The sequence below is a fragment of the Ailuropoda melanoleuca genome, unplaced genomic scaffold, assembly GCF_002007445.2.
Source record: "Ailuropoda melanoleuca isolate Jingjing unplaced genomic scaffold, ASM200744v2 unplaced-scaffold1229, whole genome shotgun sequence".
Classification (NCBI taxonomy): Eukaryota; Metazoa; Chordata; class Mammalia; order Carnivora; family Ursidae; genus Ailuropoda; species Ailuropoda melanoleuca.
In genome coordinates, this window is record NW_023180826.1 from 95,040 (window position 1) to 115,372 (window position 20,333).

The following is a 20,333-nucleotide window of genomic DNA, read 5'->3' on the forward strand; positions in this document are numbered from 1 at the left end:
TGTGGTGACAGGCACGTGTCCCATCCCTCACTTCCGGTTCAATGGGAGTCACATGACCCAAGACCACTCGTGGTTCCATGGGTGTCAGGTGACACGGTCGCACTTACCGTTCGGCGGGAGTCACGTGACATGGCCCCACTTCCGGTTTGGCGACGGTCATGTGATATGCCCCTTCTTCCGGTACCGCAGGAGTCACGTGACCCGCCCCAGGTGGCAAATGGCACTACCGCACCACGTACGTGAAACGCCTAGACATACGCTGTTTTTCCCCATAAGGCTCATTAAGACGTGGGCAAAGATGTCGCCAGACGGGATCCACAAAGGAACCAGACGGGTAACTTTCGGTTCGGTGGCAGTCACGTGATCTGCCCCCAGTTCAGGTTCAGCCAATGTCACGTGACCCGTCCCTCAATGCCGGTCCAGCGGGAGTCAGGTGACCAGTCACCACTTCCTTTTGCACGGGTGTCAGGTGATCCGGACACACTTCTGGTACGGTGGGTGTCATGTGACCCACCCCAGGTGGGCAAGGGACTCTTCCGACCACACACGTGAAACGCCTCGAGCTGCACGGTTGGTCCCGTGTAGGGTCATTTAGCCCCCAGGAAAAAAAAGCGCCAGCCCCGATCCCAACGTGCACCAGACTGGCCACTTCCAGTTTTGTGGGGTCACGTGATCCACCCCACTTCCCGTTTGGCGACAGACAGGTGTCCTGTCCCTCACTTCTGGTACGGTTGGAGTCACGTGACTCGCACCCTCGTGGTTCCACGGGTGTCAGGTGACACGGTCGAACGTACGGTTCGGCGGGAGTCACGTGATATGCCCCTACTTCCGTATCGGTGGGAGTCACGTGACCCGCCCCAGGGGCAAATCACACTACACCACCACGTACGTGAAACGCCTAGACCTACGCTGGTTTTCCCCATTAGGCTCATTATGCCACGAGCCAAGATGGCGCCTGCCGGGATACACGATGGAACCAGACAGGCCATCTCCGGTTTGGCGGCAGTCACGTGATCCACCCCACTTCAGGCTCGGCTAATGTCATGAGTCCCATCCCTCATTTCCGGTTCAGCGGGAGTCACGTGACCACCCCACTCGTGGTTCCACGTGTGTCAGGTGACACGGTCGCACTTATGGTTCGGCGGGAGTCATGTGACACGGCCCCACTTCCAGTTTTGTGGGAGTGACATGATATGCCCCTACTTCCGGTTCGGCAAATGTCACCTGACCCGACCTTCAATATCTGTCCGGCGGGAGTCAGGTGACCAGCCACCACTTCCGTTTCCACGGGTGTCAGATGGTCCGGAAACACTTCCGGTACGGTGGGTGTCATGTGACACACCCCAGCTGGGCAAGGGACTCTTCCCACCACACACGTGAAACACCTCGACCTACGTGGTTGGTCCCGGTAGGGTCATTTAGCCCCGAGGCAAATAGCGCAAGCCGCAATCCCAAAGGGCGCCGGATTGGCCACTTCCGGTTTTGTGGGATCACGTGATCCACACCACTTCCGGTTTGGCGACAGACACGTGTCTCTTCCCTCACTTCCGGTTCGGTGGGAGTCACGTGACACGGCCCCACTTCCGGTTTGGCGGGAGTCACGTAACCCACCCCCACTCGTGGTTCAGCGGGTGTCAGGTTACACGGTCACACTTACGGTACGTCCGGAGTCACGTGACACACCCACTTCTGGTTTGGCAGGCGTCACATGATATTCCCCTACATCCTGTGTGGCGGGAGTCACGTGACCCGTCTCAGGGGCAAATGACACTACACCACCATGTACGTGAAACGCCTAGACCTATGCAGGTTTTCCCCATTAGGCTCATTAAGGCACAGGGCAATATTGCGCCTGCCGGGATCCACGATGGAACCAGGCAGGCCACTTCCGGTTCGGCTGCAGTCACGTGATCTGCCCCCACTTCACGTTCGGCCAATGTCATGTGACCCGTCCCTCAGTGCCGGTCCGGCGGGTGTCACGTGACCACCCCAGGTGGGCAAGGGACTCTTCCCCACCACACACGTGAAACGCCTAGACGTGCGCGGGTGGCCCCGGGTAGGGTCATTTAGCCCCGAGGCAAAATGGAGCCCACCACAATCCCAAAGAGTGCTGGACGGGCCTCTCCCGGTTTTCTGGGGTCACGTGATCCACCCCACTTCTGGTTAGGCGGCAGACACGTGTCCCGTCCCTCACTTCTGGTTCGGCGGGTGTCACGTGACCTGCACCCACTCGTGGTTCCACAGGTGTCAGGTGACACGGTCGCACTTACGGTTCGGCGAGAGTCATGTGACACGGCCCCACTTCCGGTTTGGTGGGAGTCACTTGATAGGCCCCTATTTCCGGTACGGCGGGTGTAACTTTACCCACCCCAGATGGGCAAGTGACACTTCCCCACCAGAGAGGTGAAAAGCCTCAAACTTTGCGGGTGGTCCCGGGTAGGGTCATTTAGCCCCGAGGCAAAATAGCGCAAGCCGCAATCCCAAAGGGTGCCGGATTGGCCACTTCTGGTTTTGTGTGTTCACGTGATCCACCCCACTTCCTGTTTGGTGACAGACAATTGTCCCGTCCCTCAATTCCGGTTCGGCTGGAGTCACGTGACCCGCCCCCACGCATGGTTCCACGGGTGTCAGGTGACACGGTCAGACATACGGTTCGGCAGGAGTCACGTGACACTGCCCCAATTATGGTTTGGCGGGAGTCATGTGATATGGCCTACTTCCAGTTTGGCGGGAGTCACGTGACCTGCACCAGGGGGCAAATGACACTTCCAACCAAGTACGTGAAATGCCTAGACGTACGCCAGTTTTCCCCATTAGGCTCATTAAGCCGCGGGCAATAATGGCACCCTAAGGGATCCACGATGGAACCAGACGGGCCACTTCCACTTCGGCGGCAGTCACGTGATCCGCCCATTTTAGGTTCGACCAATATCTCATGACCCGTCCCTCAATGCCGTTCCAGCGGGAGTCAGGTGACCTGCCACCACTTCTGTTTCCACTGGTGTCAGGTGATCCGGACAGACTTCCGGTAAGGCTGGTATCACGTGACTCACCCCAGGTGGGCAAGGGACTCTTCCCCATCACACATGTGAAATGCCTCAACATGCACAGGTGGTCCCGTGTAGGGTCATTTAGACCCAAAGCAAAATTGCACCCGCCGCGATCCGAAAATGCGCCAGAGAGGCCATATCCGGTATTGTGGGGGCACGTGATCCACCCCACTTCCAGTTTGGTGACAGACACATGTGACGTCCCTCAATTCCAGTCGGCTGGTGTCACGTGACCCGCCCCCACTCGTGGTTCCACGGGTGTCAGGAGACACGGTCGCACTTACGATTCGGCGACAGTCATGTGACACGGCCCCAATTCCAGTTTGGCGGGAATCACGTGATATACCCCTTCTTCCGGTTCGGCGGGAGTCACGTGACCCGCATCAGGGGGCAAATGACACTACCCCACCACGTACGAAAAACACCTAGACCTATGCAGGTTTTCCCCGTTAGGCTCATTAAGCCTCGAGGCAAGATGGCGCCGGCCGGGATCCACGATGGAACCAGACAGGCCACTTCCGGTTTGGCGGCAGTCACGATTTCTGCCCCAATTCAGGTTCGGCCAATGTCACGTGACCAGTCCCTCAATGCCGGTCCGGCGGGAGTCAGGTGACAAGCCACCACTTCCTTTTCAATGGGTGTTGGGTGATCCGGACACACTTCTGGTACGGTGGGTGTCACGTGACCCACCCCAGGTGGGCAAGGGACTCTTCCTCGCCACACACGTGAAATGCCTCGAACTACGCAGGTGGTCAAGCGTAGGGTCATTTAGCCCCGTGGCAAAATAGCACCTGCCACGATCCCAAAGCGTGCCCGACGGGCCACTTCTGATTTTGTGGGTGATGTGATCGAACCCATTTGCGGTTTGGTGACAGACACGTGTCCCGTCCCTCACTTCCTATTTGGTGGGTGTCACGTTATATGCCCCTACTTCCGGTTGGCGTGAGTCACATGACTTGCCCCAGGGGGCAAATGACACTACCCCACCACATACGAGAAACACCTAGACCTACGCAGGTTTTCCCATTAGGCTCATTAAGCCACGAGACAAAATGGTGCCAGCCGGGATCCACGATGGAACCAGACGGGCCATTTCCGGTTAGGCGGCACTCACGTGATCCGCCCCCACTTCAGGTTCGGCAAATATCACGTGACCCGTCCCTCAATGCCGGTCCGGTGGGAGTCAGATGACCAGCCACCACTTCGGTTTCCACGGGTGTCGTGTGATCTGGACACACTACTGGTACGGCGGGTGTAACGAGACCCACCCCAGGTGGGCCAGGGACTATTCCCGACCACACATGTGAAACACCTTGAACTACGCGGTAGGTCCCGCGTAGGGTCTTTTAGCCCCGAGGCAAAATAGCACCCACCACGATCCCAAAGGGCGCCGGGCAGGCCACTTCCAGTTTTGTGGGGTTACGTGATCCACCCCACTTCCGGTTTGGCGACAGACACGTGTCCCATCCCTTACTTCCTGTTCGGCGGGAGTCACGTGATATGTCCCAACTTCCGGTTTGGCGGGAGTTAGGTAACCCGCCCCAGGGGGCATATGACTACCCAACCACGTAAGAGAAACGCCTTGACCTATGCAGGTTTTCCCCATTAGGCTCACTAAGCCGTGAGCCAAGATGGCACACGCCGGGATCCACGATGGAACCAGACGGGGCACTTCGGTTTGGCGGCAGTCACGTGATCCGCCCCCACTTCAGGTTCAGCCAATGTCATGTGACCTGTCCCTCAATGCCGTTCCAGTGGGAGTCTGTTGACCAGCCACCACTTCCATTCCCACGGGTGTCAGGTGATCCAGACATGCTTCCAGTACGGCGGGTATCACGTGACCCACCCCAGGTGGGCAAGGAACTCCTCTGCACCACACACGTGAAATGCCTCAACATACGCGGGTGGTCCCGGGTAGGTTCATTTAGCCCTGAGGCAAATTAGCACCCGCCACGATCACAAATGGGGCCGGACGGGCCGCATCCGCTTTTGTGGGGTCCCGTGATCCACCCCACTTCCGCTTTGGCGACAGACACGTGTACCGTCCCTCACTTCCAGTTCGGCCGGAGTCATGTGATATGCCCCTATTTCTTGTTCAGCGGGAGTCACGTGACCTGCCCCAAGGGCAAATGACACAACCCACCACATACGAGAAACGCCTAGCCTACGCAGGTTTTCCCCATTAGGCTCATTAAGCCATGAGGCAAGATGGCGCCCGCTGGGATCCACGATGGAACCAGACGGGCCACTTCCGGTTCGGCTGTATTCACGTGATCCGCCCCCACTTCAGTTTCGGCCAATGTCGCATGACCCGACCCTCAATGCTGGTCCGGCAGGAGTCAGGTGACCAGCCACGACTTCGTTTCCACGGGTGTAAGGTGATCCGGACACACTTCCGGTACGGCGGGTGTACGTGACCCACCCTACGTGGGCAACGGAGTCCTCCACAGCACACACATGAAACTCCTTGACCTATTCGGGTGGTCGTGTTTAGGGTCATTTAGCCCTGAGGCAATTTAGCAACCCGCCGCGATCCCAAAGGGCACCGGACGGCCACATCCGGTTTTTCGGGTCACGTGATCCACCCCACTTCCGATTTGGTGACAGACACGTGTCCCGTCCCTCACTTCCCGTTCGGCGGGAGTCACATGGCCCGCAACAGTGGGCAAATTACTCTACCCCACCACGTACGAGAAATGCCTAGACTTATGCAGGTTTTCCCCATTAGGCTCATTAAGCCGCAAGACAAGATGGCACCCGCTGGGATCCATGAAAGAGCCAGACAGGCCAATTCTGGGTCAGCGGGAATCACGTGATCTGCCCTCACTTCAGGTTTGGCAAATGTAACGTGACCCGTCCCTCTTTGCTGTTCTGGCGTGAGTCAGGTGAGCACCCACCACTTCCGTTTCCACGGGTGTCGGGTGATCCAGACACACTTCCGGTATGGCGGGTGTCACGTGACTCTCCCGAAGTGGGCAAGGGACTCTTCCCCACCTCACACGTGAAACGGTTCGACCTAAGCGGGTGGTCCCGCTTAGGGTCATTTAGCCCCGATGCAAATTTTCGCCTGCCGCTACCCAAAGGGCGCTGGACGGGCCACTTCCAGTGTTGTGGCATCACGTGATCCACCCCACTTCCAGTTTGGTGACAGACACGTGTCCGTCCCTCACTTCCGGTTTGGCGGGGGTCACGTGATATACCCCTACTTCCGGTTTGGCAGGAATCACGTGACCCGCCCCAGGGGGCAAATGACACTACCCCACCACGTTCGAAATGCCTAGACTTATGCAGGTTTTCCCCATTAGGCTCATTAAGCCACAAGCCAAGATGGCACCACCAGGATCCATGATGGAACCAGACGGGCCACATCCGGTTGGGCGGCAGTCACGTGATCCGCCCACACTTCAGGTTCGGCCAATGTCACGTAACCCGCCCCTCAGTGCCGGTCCGGCGGGAGTCTGGTGACCAGCAACCACTTCCTTTTACATGGGTGTCAGGTGATCCGGACACACTTCCGGTAGTGCGGGTGTCACCTGACCCACCCAAGGAGGGCAAGGGACTCTTCCCGACCACACACATGAAACGCCTTGACCTACGTGGGTGGTCCCGAGTAGGGTCATTTAGCCCCGAGGCAAATTAGCGCCCGCTGCAAACCCAAAGGGTGCCATACGGGCCACTTCCGTTTTTCTGGGGTCACGTGTTCCACCCCACTTCCGGTTTGGCGACAGACACGTGTCCCGTCCCTCACTTCCTTTTCGGCGACAGACATGTGTCCTGTCCATCACTTCTGGTTTGACGGGAGTCACGTGATATGCCCCAGGGGGCAAATGAAACTACCCCACCATGTACGAGAAACGCCTAGACCTACGCAGGTTTTCCCCATTAGGCTCATTAAGCCCCGAGCCAAGATTGTGCCCACCGGGATCCACGATGGACCCAGAAGGACCACTTCAGGTTGGGTGGCTGTCACGTGATCCGCCCCCACTTCAGGTTCAGCCAATGTCACGGGACACTCTCATCAATGCCGCTCTGGCGGGAGTCATGTGACCAGCCACCACTTCCATTTCACAGGTGTTGGGTGATCCAGACACACTTCCGGAATGGTGGGTGTCACGTGACACACCACAGGTGTGCAAGGGATTCTTCCCCACCATACACATGAAACGCCTCCACCTACGCGGGTGACCCCGCGTAGGGTCATTTAGTCCCGAGGCAAAATAGCGCCCGCTGCGATCCCAAATGTCACCGTACATGCCACTTCCGATTTTGTGGGGTCACGTGACCCACCCCAATTCCGGTGACGACAGACACTTGTCCCCTCCCTCACTTCCGGTTTGGCGGGGGTCACGTGATATGCCCCTACTTCCGAGTCGGCGGGAGTCACGTGACCCGCCCCAGGGGGCAAATGAAACAACCCCACCACATACGAGAAACGCCTAGACCTACGCAGGTTTTCCCCATTAGGCTCATTTAGTCACAAGCCAAGATGGCTCCCGCCGGGATCCACAATGGAATCAGACGGGCCACTTCCAGTTCGGCAGCAGTCATGTGATCCGCCCCCACTTCAGGTTTGGCCAATGTCACGTGACCCGTCCCTCAATGCCGGTCCAGTGGGAGTCAGGTGACCAGCCACCACTTCCATTTCCAGGGGTTTCGTGTTATCCGGGCACACTTCCGGTACGGCTGGTGTCATGTGACCCAAAACAGGTGGGCAAGGGGCTCTTCCCCACCACACACGTGAAACGCCTCCACCTGGGCGGGTGGTCCCAGGTAGGTTCATTTAACCCTAAATCAAATTAGCGCCCGCCGCGATCCCAAAGGGTGCTGGATGGGCCACTTCCGGTTTTGTGGGGTCACGTGATCCACCCCATTTACGGTTTGGTGATAGACACGTTTCCCGTCCCACACTTCCGGTTTGGCGGGAGTCACATGATATACCCCTACTTCCGGTTCGGGGGGACTCACGTGACCCGCACAAGGGGGAAATGACACTATCCCACCACGTACGAGAAACGCCAAGACCTACGCAGGTTTTCCCCATTAGGCTCATTAAGCTGTGAGCCAAGATGGCGTCCCCCGGGATCCACGATGGACCAGAAGGACCACTTCAGGTTGGGCGGCTGTCACGTGATCCGCCCCACTTCAGGTTCAGCCAATGTCACGTGACCCTTCCCCCAATGCCGGTCTGGTGGGAGTCATGTGACCAGCCACCACTTCTGTTTCACGGGTGTCGGGTGATTCAGACACACTTCCGGTTTGGTGGGTGTCACGTGACCCACCCCAGGTGGGCAAGGGACTCTTCCCCACCACACACGTGAAACGCCTCCATCTACGCGGGTGATCCCACGTAGGGTCATTTAGCCCCGAGGCAAAATAGCTCCTGCCGCGATCCCAAATGGTGCCAGACATGCCACTTCCGATTTTGTGGGATCATGTAATCCACCCCACTTACGGTTTGGCGACAGACACGCTTCCTGTCCCTCACTTCGTTTCGGCAGGAGTCACGTGATATGCCCCTACTTCCGGTTCGACGGCAATCACGTGACCCACCCCAGGTGGTCAAGGGATTCTTCCCCACCACACACGTGAATCACCTAAGTATACGCGGGTGGTCGCTGGTAGGGTCATTTAGCCCCGAGGCAAAATAGCGCCCGGTGCGATCCCAAATGGCACCGGATGTGCCACATCCGATTTTGTGGTGTCACGTTATCCACCCCAATTCCGGTTTGGCGACAGACACGTGTCCCATCCCTCACTTCCGGTTTGGCAGGGATCATGTGATATTCCCCTACTTCCAGTTCGGCGGGAGTCACGTGTCCCGCCCCAGGGGGCAAATGACACTACCCCACCACGTAAGTGAAACGCCTAGACCTACGCAGGTTTTCCCCATTAGGATCATTAAGCCTCGAGCCAAGATGGCGCCCGTCGGAATCCACGATGGAACCAGACGGGCCACTTCCGGTTCGGCGGCAGTCACGTGATTCACCACACTTCAGGTTCAGCCAATTTCATGTGACCCGTCCCTCAATGCCGGTCCAGCGGGAGTCAGGTGACCAGCCACCACTTCCGTTTCCACGGGTGTCGGGTGATCCGGACACACCTCTGGTATGGCAGGTGTCACGTGACCCAACCCAGGTCAGCAAGGGATTCTTCCCACCACACACGTGAAACACCTCCACCTATGCGGGTGGTCCCGCGTAGGGTCCTTTCTTCCCGAGGCAAATGAGTGCCCGCCGTGATCCCAAAGGGCACTGGATGAGCGACTTCCGGGTTTGTGGGTTCACGTGATCCACCCCACTTCGGGGTAGTGACAGACACGTGTCCCGTCCCTCACATCCAGTTCTGCAGGAGTCAGGTGATATGCCCCTACTTCTGGTCCAGCGGGAGTCACGTGACGCGCCCCAGGGGGCAAATGACACTACCCCACCACGTGCGAGAAACACCTAGACCTACGCAGGTTTTCCTCATTAGGCTCATTAAGCCGTGAGGCAAGATTGTGCCTGCCGTGATCCAAGATGGAACCAGACGGGCACTTCAAGGTCATCGGCAGTCACGTGATCCCACCCCACTTCAGATTCGGCCAATGTCACGTGACCCGTCCCTCAAAGCCGGACCGGCTGAAGTCATTTGACCAGCCTCCACTTCCGTTTCCACGGGTGTCGGGTGATTCAGACACACTTCTGGTACGGCGGGTGTAACGTGACCCACCCCAGGTGGGCCAGGGACTATTCCTCACCACACACGTTAAATGCCTCCACCTATGCGGGTGGTCCCGCGTAGTGTCATTTAGACCCGAGGCAAAATAGCGCCCATCGTGATCCCAAAGGGCACTGCATGGGCCACTTCCGGTTTTGTGAGGTGACGTGATACACCCCACTTCCGGTTTGGCGACAGACATGTGTCCTGTCCATCACTTCTGGTTTGGCGGGAGTCACATGATATGCCCCAGGGGGCAAATGAAACTACCCCACCACATACGAGAAATGCCTAGACCTATGCAGGTTTTCCCCATTAGGCTCATTAAGCCGCGAGCCAATATTGCACCCACTAGGATCCACGATGGAACCAGACGGGCCACTTCCGGTTCGGCGGCAGTCATGTGATCCGCCCCCACTTCAGTTTCGGCCAATGTCACGTGACCCGTCCCTCAATGCTTGTCGGCAGTGGTCAGGTGACCAGCAACCCCTTCCGTTTCCCAGGTGTCGGGTGATCCGGACACAATTCCGGTACAGCGGGTGTCACGTGACCCACCCCAGGTGGGAAAGGGATTCTTCCGCACCACACACGTGAAATGCCTCGACCTACGTGGGTGGTCCCGTGTAGGGTCATTTAGCCCCGAGGCAAATTAGTGCCCGCTGCGATCCCAAATTACGCCGGATGGGCCACTTCCGGATTTGTGGGTTGACGTGATCCACCCGACGTCCGGTTTGACGACAGACACGGTCTCGTCACTCACTTCCGTTTCGGCAGGAGACACGTTATATGCCCCTACTACCGGTACGGCGGGAGTCATGTGACCCGGCCCAGGGGGCAAATGACACTACCCCACCACGAATGAGAAATGCCTAGACCTACACAGGTTTTCCCCATTAGGCTAATTAAGCCGCGTGCGAAGAAGGCGCCCGCTGGGATCCACAATGGAACCAGACGGGCCACTTCTTGTTCAGCGGCAGTCACTTGATCTGCCCCCAGTTCAGGTTCGGCCAATGTCACGTGACCCGTCCCTCAGAGCTGGGCTGGCGGGAGTCAGGTGACCAGCCACCACTTCCGTTTCCACGGGCTTCAGGTGATCCGGACACACTTCCGGTACGGCAGGTGTCATGTGACCCACCCCAGGTGGGAAACGGACTCTTCCCCACCACACACGTGAAATGCCTCAACCTATGCCCGCGTAGGGTCATTTAGCCCCGAGGCAAAATAGCACCCGCCGCAATCCCACAGGCGCCGGAGGGGCCACTTCCAGTTTTGTGGGGTCAAGTGATCCACCCCACTTCCTTTTTGGTGACAGACATGTGTCCCGTCCCACACTTACTGTTCGGCGGGTGTCACGTGATATGCCCAAACTTCCGGTTCGGCGGGAGTCATGTGACCCGCCCCAGGGGGCAAATGACACTATCCCACCATGTACGAGAAACGCCTAGACCTATGCAGGTTTTCCACATTAGGTTCATTAATCCGCGAGGCATGATGGAGCCCATCGGGATCCCCGATGGAACCAGACGGGCCATATCCAGTTCAGCGGGAGTCATGTGATCTGACCCCTCTTCAGTTTCGGCCAAAGTCACGTGACCCATCCCTCAATGCCGGTCTGGCGGGAGTCATGTGACCAGCCACCACTTCTGTGTCCACGGGTGTCAGGTGATCCATACACACTTCCGGTACGGTGGGTGTCACGTGACCCACCCGAGGTCGGCAAGGAATTCTTCCCCACCACACATGAGAAACGCCTCGACCTACGCGGGTGGTCCCATGTAGGGTCATTTAGCCCCGAGGCAAAATAGTGCCCACCACTATCCCAAAGGGCTCAGGAGGGGCCACGTCCGAATTTGTGTGGTGATGTGATCCACACCACTTCTGGTTTGGTGACAGACACGTGTCCCGTCCCTCACTTCCATTACGGCGGGTGTCACGTGACCCACCCCAGGTGGGCAAGGGACTCTTCCCCACCACACACGTGAAACGCCTCGAAATTCACGGGTGGTCGCCAATAGGGTCATTTAGCACCGGGGCAAAATTGTGCCCACCGTGATCCCAAAGGGCGCTGGACAGGCCTCTTCCTGTATTGTGGGGTCACGCGATCCACCCCAATTCTGGTTTGGTGACAGACACGTGTCCCGTCCCTCACTTCCAGTTCAGCCGGAGTCACATGACAATGACCCACTTTCGGAATGGCGGGAGTTACCTGAACCACCTAGGGGTCAAATGACACTACCCCACCATGTACGTTAAACACCTAGACTTACGCAGGTTTTCCCCATTAGTCTCATTAAGCCATGAGCCAAGATGGCGCACTCTGGAATCCTAGAAGGAACCAGTTGGGCCACTTCCGGTTCAGTGGAAGTCACGTGATCCGCCCCCACTTCAGGTTCGGCCAATGTCACGTGACCCGTCCCTCAATGCCGGACCGGCGGGAGTCAGGTGACCAGCCACCACTTCCGTTTCCACGGGTGTCGGGTGATCCGGACACACTATCGGTATGGTGGGTGTCACATGACCCACCCAGGTGGGCAAGGGATTCTTCCCCACCACACATGTGAAACGCCTTGACCTCCGTGCATCATCCCGGGTAGGGTCATTTAGCCCCGAGGCAAAATAGCACCTGCCGCGATCCCAAAGTGTGAAAGACGGGCCACATCCAGTTTTGTGGGGTCACGTGATCAACCCCACTTCCTGTTTGGCAACAGACAGGTGTCCCGTTACTCACTTCCGGTTCGGCAGGAGTCACGTGACACAGCCCCACTTCCGGGATGGCGGGAGTCACATGATATGCCCCTACTTCAGGTTCGGTGGGAGTCATGTGACCCGACCCAGGGGGCAAATGACACTACCCCACCACGTACGAGAAACGCCTAGACCTACGCAGGTTATCCCCATTAGGCTCATTAAGCCGCGAGCCAATATGGCGCCCGTCGGGGTGCAAGATGGAACCAGACGGGCCCCTTCCGGTTCGGCGGCAGTCACGTGATCTGCCCAAACTTCAGGTTCGGCCAATCTCACAACCCATCACTCAATGGCGGTCCGGCGGGAATCAGGTGACCAGCCACCACTTCCGTTTCCACGGGTGTCGGGTGATCCGGATACACTTCCGGTACGGCAGGTGTCACGTGACCCACCCCAGGTGGGCAAGGGACTCTTCCCCACCACACACGTGAAATGCCTCCACCTACGCGGGTCTTCCCGCGTAGGGTCATTTAGCCCCGAGGCAAATTAGTGCCCGCCACTCTCCCAAAGGGCGCCAGAAGGGCCACTTCCGGTTTTGTGGGGTGACGTGATCCACCCTACTTCTGGTTTGGTGACAGACACGTGTCCCCTACCTCACTTCCAGTTCGGTGGGAGTCACGTGATATGCCCCCACTTCCGGCTCGGTGGGAGTCACATGACACGCCCCAGGGTTCAAATGACACTACCCCACCACATAAGAGAAACGCCTAGACCTACGCAAGTTTTCCCCATTAGGCTCATTATGCCGCGGGCCAAGATGGCACCCACAGAGTTCCACGATGGAACCAGATGGGCCACCTCCGGTTCGGGGGCAGTCACGTGATCCGTCCCCACTTCAGGTTCAGCCAATGTCACGTGACCCGTCCCTCAATGCCGGTCCGGCGGGAGTCATGTGACGAGCCACAACTTCCGTTTACATGGGTGTCGGGTGATCCGGACACACTTGCGGTACGGCGGGTGTCACAGGACCCACCCCAGGTGGGCAAGAGAGTCTTCCCCACCACACACGTGAAACGCCTCAACCTACGTGGGTGGACCCGGTTAGGTCATTTAATCCTGAGGCAAATTAATGCCCGCCGAAATCCCAAAGGTGGCCAGACGGGCCACGTCCAGTTTTGTGGGGTCACGTGATCCACCCCACTTCCGGTTTGGCGACAGACACATGTCCCGTCGCTCATTTCCTGTTCGGCAGGTGTCATGTTTTATGCCCCTAATTCCGTTTCGGCGGGTGTCACGTGACACACCCCAGGTGGGCAAGGGACTCTTCCCCACCACACACGTGAAATGCACCGAACTTCGCTGGTGGTCCTGGGTAGGGTCATTTAACTCCGAGGCAAAATAGCGCCCGCCGTGATCCAAAAGTGTGCCAGATGGGCCACTTCCGGTATTTTGGGTCACGTGATCCGCCCCACCTCTGGTTTGGCGACAGACACGTGTCCCGTCCCTCACTTCCGTTTCAGCGGGTGTCACTTGACCCACCCCAGGTGAGCAAGGGATTCTTCCCCACCACACACGTGAAACGCCTCGACCTAAGCTAATGGTCCCGAGAAGGTTCATTTAGCCCCGAGCAAAATAGCGCCCACTGCAATCCCAAAGTGTGCCGGAGGGGCCACTTCCGGTTTTGTGGGGCCACGTGATCCTCCCCACTTCCAGTTTGGTAGCAGACACGTGTCCCGTACCTCACTTCCGGTTCGGCGGGAGCCACGTGACATGGACCCACTTCCGGTTTGGCGGGAGTCATGTGATACGCCAATACTTCCGGTTGGGCAGGAGTCACGTGACATGCCCCAGGCGGCAAATGACACTACCCCACCATGTGCGAGTAACGCCTAGACCTACGCAGGTTTTCCCCATTAGGCTCATTAAGCCGTGAGACAATATGGCGCCCGCCGGGATCCACGATGGAACCAGAGGGGCGACTTCCAGTTCGGCAGCAGTCACGAGATCCGCTCCCACTTCAGTTTCGGCCAATGTCATGTGACCCGTCCCTCAATGCCGGTCCAGCGGGAGTCAGGTGACCAGCCACCACTATCCTTTACATGGGTGTTGGGTGATCTGGACACACTTCTGATATGGCGGGTGCCACGTGACCCACCCCAGGTGGGCAAGGGGCTCTTCCCCACCACACACGTGAAACGCCTCGACCTACGTGGGTGGTCCCGGGCAGGGTTGCTTAGTGCCTAGGCAAAATAGCGCCCGCTGTGATCCCAAAGAGTACCAGACGGACCACATCCGGTTTCGTGGGGTCACATGATCCACCTACTTCCGGTTTGGTGACAGACACTTGTCCCGTCCCTCAATTCCGGTTTGGCGGGCGTCACGTGACATGGCAAGTCTTCCGGTTTGGCAGGGGTCATGTGGTATGCCCCTACTTCCGGTTCGGCGGGAGTCACGTGACCCGTCCCAGGGGGCAAATGACACTAACACACCTCGTACGTTAAACGCCTAAACCTACGCAGGTTTTTCCCATTATGCTCATTAAGCCGCGAGCCAAGATGGCGCCCGCCGGGATACATGATGGAACCAGACGGGCCACTTCTGGTTCGGCGGCAGTCAGGTGATCCGCCCCACTTCAGGTTTGGCCAATGTCACGTGACCCGTCCCTCAATGCTGGTCTAGCGGGAGTCAGGTACCAGCCACCACTTCGGTTTCCACGGGTGTCGGGTGATCCGGACACAATTCTGGTACGGCGGGTGTCACGTGACCCACCCTTGGTGGGCAAGGGACTCTTCCCCACCACACACGTGAAATGCCTCGACCTATGCTGGTGGTCCCGGGAGGGGTCATTTAGCCCCGAGGCAAAATAGCGCCGGCCACGATCCCAAAGGGTGCTGGAGGGGCCTCTTCTGGTTTTGTAGGGTCATGTGATCCCCCCCACTTCCGGACTGGCGACAGACACGTGTCTCTTCCCTCACTTACGGTTCAGGAGGGGTCGCATTACACGGACCCACTTCTGGGTTGGCGGGAGTCACGTGATATGCCCCTACTTCCAGTACATCAGGAGTCACATGAGCCGCACCAGGAGACAAATGACACTAACCCACCACGTAAGAGAAAAGCCTAGACATGCACAGGTTTTCCCTTTAGGCTCATTAAGCCGCGAGCCAAATGGCACCTGCCGGGTTCCACAATGGAACCAGACGGGCAACTTCTGGTTTGGCGGGAGTCACGTGACATGGACCCACTTCCTGATTGGTGGGAGTCACGTGACCCACCCTAGGGGGCAAATGACACTACTCCACCATGTACTTGAAACACCGAGACCTACGCAGGTTTTCCCCATTAGTCTCATTAAGCCGCGAGCCAAGATGGCATCCGCCAGGTTCCATGATGGAACCGGACGGGCAACTTCCGGTTCAGGGGCAGTCACGTGATCTGCCCCCACTTCAGGTTCGGCCAATGTCACGTGACCCATCCCTCAATGCCGGTCCAGCATGAGTCAGTTGACCAGCCACCACTTCCCTTTCCACGGGTGTCGGGTTATCTGGACACACTTCTGGTACGGCGGGTGTCACGTCACCCACCGCAGGTGGGCAAGGGACTCTTCCCCACCACACACGTGAAACGCCTCGACCTACGCGGGTGGTCCGGGGTAGGGTCATTTAGCCCCAAAGCAAAATAACGCCCGCCGTGCTCCCAAAGGACGCCGGATGGGCCACTTCCGTTTTTGTGGGGTGGCGTGCTCCACCCCACTTCCGGTTTGGTGACAGACACATGTCCCGTCACTCTCTTCTGGTTGGGCCAGAGTCACGTTACACGGCCCCACTTCTGGTTCGGTGGGAGTCACGTGATATGCCCCTACTTCCATTTCGGCGTGTGTCACGTGACCCACCACAGGTGGGAAAGGGGCTCTTCCCCACCACACACGTGAAACACCTCCACCTACGCGGGTGGTCTCGCGTAGGGTCATTTAGCCCCGAGACAAAATTGCACCTGCCGTGATCCCAAAGGGCACCGGACAGGCCACTTCCTGTATTGTGGGTTCACGTGATCAACCCCACTTCCAGTTTGGCGACAGACACGTGTCCCGTCACTCACTTCCGGTTGGGCGGGAGTCACATGACTCGGCCCCACTTCTGGTTCGGCGGGAGTCACGTGATATGCCCCTACTTCTGTTTTGGCGGGAGTCATGTGACCCGACCCAGGGGGCAAATGACATTACCCCTCCACGTAAGAAAAATGCCTAGACCTATGCAGGTTTTCTCCATTAGGCTCATTGAGCCAAGAGCCAAGATGGCGCCCGCCGGGATCCACGATGGAACCACGCGGGCCCCTTCCGTTTCAGAGGCAGTCACGTGATCCGCTCCCACTTCAAGTTTGGCCAATGTCACGTGACCCGTCCCTCAATGCCGGTCCGGAGGGAGAAAGGTGATCAGACACCACTTCCGTTTCCACGGGTGTCGGGTGATCCAGACACACTTCCGGTACAGCAGGTGTCATGTGACACACCCCAGGTGGGCAAGGGACTCTTCCCACCACACGTGAAACACCTCAACCTACGCTGTTGGTCCCAGGTAGGATAATTTAGCCCTGAGGCAAAATAGTGCCTGCCCCGATCCCAAAGAGTGCCGGATGGGCCACTTCCAGGTTTGTGGGGTCACGTGATCCACACCACTTCTGCTTTGGTGACAGACACGTGTCCCGTCGCTCACTTCCTTTCAGTGGGAGTCACGTGACACGGACCCACTTCTGGATAGTCAGGAGTCATGTGACCCACCCCAGGGGGCAAATGACACTACCCCACCATGTACGAGAAACGCCTAGACCTACGCAGGTTTTCCCCATTAGGCTCATTAAGCCGCGAGCCAAGATGGCGCCCACCTGGTTACACGATGGAACCGGACGGGCCACTTCCGGTTCGGCGGCAGTCAGGTGATCTGCCCCCACTTCAGGTTTGGCCAATGTCACGTGACCCGTCCCTCAATGCTGGTCTAGCGGGAGTCAGGTGACCAGCCAGCACTTACGTTTCCACGGGTGTCGTGTGATCTGGACAAACTTCCGATACGGCGGGTGTCACATGACCCACCCAAGGTGGGCAAGGGACTCTTCCCCACCACACACGTGAAACGCCTTGACATACGTGGGTGGTCCCGTTTAGGGTCATTAAGCCCCGAGGCAAATTAGCGCCCGCCGCGATCCCAAAGGGTGCCGGACGGGCCACTTCTGGTTTTGTGGGTTCACGTGATCCACTCCACTGCCGGATGGTGACAGACACGTGTCCTGTCCCTCACAACCGGTTCAGCGGGTTTCACGAAAATGCCCCTACTTCAGGTTCAGTGGGAGTCACGGGACCTGCCCCAGGGGGCAAATGAAACTACCCCACCATGTACGAGAAACTTCTAGACCTACGCAGGTTTTCCCCATGAGTCTCATTAAGCCTCGAGCCAAGATGGTGCCCGCCGAAAACCACCATGGAACCAGATGGGCCACTTCCGTTTCGGCGGCAGTCACGAGATCTGCCCCCACTTCAGGTTCGGCCAATGTCACGTGTCCCGTCCCTCAATGCTGGTCCGGTGGTGGTCAGGTGACCAGCAACCATTCCGTTTCCACAGTTGTTGGGTGATACGGACACAATTCCGGTACGGCGGGTGTCACATGACCCACCCCAGGTGAGAAAGGCATTCTTCCCCACCACACACGTGAAAAGCCTCGACCTACGTGGGTGGTCCAGGTTACAGTCATTTTGCCTCGAGGCAAATTAGCGCCTGCCACGATCCCAAAGGGCGCCGGACGGACCTCTTCCGGTTTTGTGCGGTCACGTGGCCCACCTCACTTCTGGTTTGGTGACAGACACGTGTCCCGTCCCTCACTTCCGGTTCGGCAGGAGTCACGTGATATGCCCCTATGTCCGTTTCGAAGGGAGTCACGTGACGCACCCCAGGTGGGCAAGGAACTCTTCCCCACCACACACATGAAACGCCTAGGCCTATGCGGTTGGTCCCGGGTAGTTCATTTAGCCCCGAGGCAAATTAGCGCCTGCCGTGATCCCAAAGGGTGCCGGATGGGCCACTTCTGGTTTTGTGGGGTCCCGTGATCCAACCCACGTCCAGTTTGGCGACAGACACGTGTCCAGTCCCTCACTTCTGGTTCGACGGGAGTCATGATATATGCCCCTACTTCCGGTTCAACGGGAGTCACATGACCCGGCCCAGGGGGCAAATGACACTACCCCACAACGTACGAGAAATGCCTAGACCTACGCAGGTTTTCCCGATTAGGCTCATTAAGCCGTGAGACAAGATGACGTCCGCCGGGGTCCACGATGGAACCAGACGGGCCACTTCCGGTTCGGCGGCAGTCGTGTGATCCGCCCCCACTTCAGGTTCGGCCAATGTCACGTGACCCATCCCTAAATGCTGGTCCAGCAGGAGTTAGTTGACCAGCCACCACTTACGTTTCCACGGGTGTCGGTTGATCCACAAACACTTCTGGTACGGTGGGTGTCACGTGACCCACCCCAGGTGTGCAAGGGGCTCTTCCCCACCACACACATGAGACGCCTCAACCTACGTGGGTGGTCCCAAGTAGGGTCATTTAGCCCCGAGGTAATTAGCGCCGGCCACGATAACAAAGTGCGCCGGATGGGCCACTTCCGCTTTTGTGGTGTCCCGTGATACACCCCATTTCCAGTTTGGCAACAGACACGTGTCCCCTCCCTCACTTCCATTTCGGCGGGTGTCATGTGATATGCCCCTACTTCCGGTTCGTCACGAGTCACGTGACACGCCCGAAGGGGCAAATGACACTATTCACCACGTACCAGAAACGCCTAGACCTACGCAGGTTTTCCCCATTAGGCTCATTAAGCCGCGAGCCAAGATGGCGCCTGCCGGGATCCACAATGGAGCCAGACGAGCCACTTCTGGTTCCCAGGCCCATACACCATGAGGAATCAGGGTCCCACTGAAAAGGCTGATGTTCGCTGGAGGGGTTTTCCTGTGCTCTCTGCTTTATTACCACTAAGAAGGGTGCTGCATCCTCGAAAATCCTGAACCTTTTCATTCATATTCCTTTACTCACGAGAGATGATTGTTGATATTTCCCTGGATTGTGTGGTGTCTCAGAGACCACTATGTGGCACTCTCATCAGGCTTCCGCAACTAATTTTCCCTCATGTATCCCTATTCACGAAGGGTGATGCTAGTGCTAAGAATGTCCCTGTACCACCGGACATGTTTTTGGTCTTTCCGTTCCATTGCCAAAAGTAATTTTGATAGGATTTACCCAGGAAGCAAACATTTCCTTGTAAGCGGCTGTTGGCCAAATTTTGTTTCTCGGTGCTATGTTCGTCGTGTTTCACTGATGATACCAAAGCACCTTGATTCCTGTTCGATCTTCAATAAGGCTGATGTGACTTCCAGGGCTTTATCCTCACAGTTTGTTTCTTGGTTCGAAGTGCTGGATCCTTTCTAGGTCCATACCCACAATGTGGAATCAGGGTCCCCAGTGAAAAGGCTGAAGTTAGCTGGAGCTGTTTTCCTGGATGCTCTGCTTTATTACCACTAAGAAGGGCGCTGAGTCCTCGAAAATCCTGAACCTTTTCATTCATGCTCCCTTACTCACGAGAGATGATGCTCGTTGATATTTCCCAGGATTGTGTGGTGTCTCAGAGAACACTATATGGCACTCTCGTCAGGCTTCCGTGAACACTTTCCCTCATGATTCTCTATTCACGAAGGGTGATGATAGTGCTAATATGGTCCCTGCATGTAGTTGTTTCTGACAGACATGTTTTTGGCCTTTTCGTTCCATTGCCACCAGCAGTTTTGATAGGATTTACCAAGGAAGCAAACATTTCGTTGGAAGCGTATGTTGGCCAAATTTTGTTTTCTCAGTGCTGTG